This window comes from Pygoscelis adeliae, unplaced genomic scaffold (genome assembly GCF_000699105.1).
Source record: "Pygoscelis adeliae isolate BGI_AS28 unplaced genomic scaffold, ASM69910v1 Scaffold40, whole genome shotgun sequence".
In the NCBI taxonomy this organism is placed as follows: domain Eukaryota; kingdom Metazoa; phylum Chordata; class Aves; order Sphenisciformes; family Spheniscidae; genus Pygoscelis; species Pygoscelis adeliae.
Window position 1 is genome coordinate 11,446 of NW_008823953.1, and position 1,574 is coordinate 13,019.

The window sequence follows — 1,574 nt, forward strand, 5'->3', positions numbered from 1 at the left end:
ACTAGGAATCAAAGCAGTTTTCCTGATCAGTGTAGTAAAGAATGGATAAATGAACAATATACCTGAGAATGCGTACTAGCTGCTGAAAATGAACTGCTACAGAGCCAGGCAGTAATTCTTACACGTGAAGCTTGACGTATGCAGACTATGCTCTGCACTACAAAGTTCCTATCCTTCTGTTGTTTCATCTACTGCATGTCCATAAATAATCTGCACCATTTTTTATTTTTTCCTCAGCTGTCTGTATTATCACAATAGAATATGATTGCTACGTTTTTGAGACATCTATCCTTTTAATGATAATTTTGTCTCTGTAACCATGCAGAGTAAATCCTAGCATTTCTAATACACTTAAAATTTTATTCCAGTATTATACAGATCTACACAATGAGACAACAAAATCACTCTTCAGATTGCTAGACCAGCTCAGCCAACTGCCCAGAGGATATCAAAAGAATATAATGAATTTATGTAAATTAGAAATCCGGGTTTCTACAATATAAATTATTTTAAGGTGTACCTACATGGGAGTAAGGTACAGAAGACCTTAGAGGTGTTACATTTTCCAGTTCTACAGATACACTGCAGTATCACTATACCGTTGTTTCAGAACTTATGATGTTAACTACTTGTTTAAACCTCACAATTTGACAGTAAGCCAATGTATTTTTACTTTCAATCTCCAGTTATTAAAAAGAGGAAAAATGCCTTGGGAGTTCTGAAAAATGACTTTTCTTAGGGAAAAAGATGCTTATATTTAATTTAATCAGAGAATATTATAAAGAGATTACATTACTGTGAAGACATTCTGAAAGATCACCTCCTTTGGATCAACAAAACAGAACACCGTTGAAATTAAAAATAAATATGTTTTTTGTTCTTGTTAACATTTTTGTTTTTGTTAACATCCAAATAGACTTATTTAACTTAGCTATTAAATTGCTAAGGCCAAAAGAAACTCCTAGAGATCTTATCTTTGAAAGGTCAGATTGCACCCCCCCACCACTTAATGAAATCATACACTACATGTAAATCATACACTTATTTTATAAGTGTAAAGACCTACTCCTAACATTTAAAAATAAAGTTTCTGGATGAGATTAACATGAGAAAAGCCCACCTTAAACTACTGTTGTAGTAGTTTATTGTGAAGATCAATTGAGAAAATAACCAGTTTATAACAAGCTATGAATGTGCAACCATATCACCAAGGTAAATTGCCAATGTGTGGAATTAACAGTTAACGAGCTTGTTAATTTAATGTATGAGTCAGCAAACAGCCAGCTTCAAGTCCTGAAGCAGTTCCACTGAAAGCAGTCAGACTCCTATGGGTCTCAAGTTAAACAGTTCACTAATAGACTAAATCAGGACTAAAGTATTTCGGTGAGCTGAATTCACAGCAATTCATCTTTCTTTACAATATCTAACCGTGAGCCTGATATGGCTCCAAACTGCAAAAGCACATTAACTGATAGCAAGCACAAATCTCCAAACTGTTTTTTTCGCCTTCCCATTTTATTTCTCTTTTCTGTTCCAGAGTTAAGTAACAAGCTGAGCAAAGGAACAGTGACATA

General features: G+C 34.1%; 1 protein-coding gene across 1 annotated transcript in view; it reads right to left on the bottom strand.

Moving 5' to 3' along the window:
* Positions 1-1,493: 1,493 nt before the first annotated feature.
* The window catches only part of VPS41 (vacuolar protein sorting 41 homolog (S. cerevisiae)), a 110,610-nt gene continuing 110,529 nt past the window's right edge, over positions 1,494-1,574 (bottom strand). The window contains exon 28 of the mRNA XM_009321437.1: positions 1,494-1,574. This exon is cut by the window's right edge and continues 272 nt beyond it. The gene's annotated coding sequence lies outside the window, so the exon portion shown is untranslated.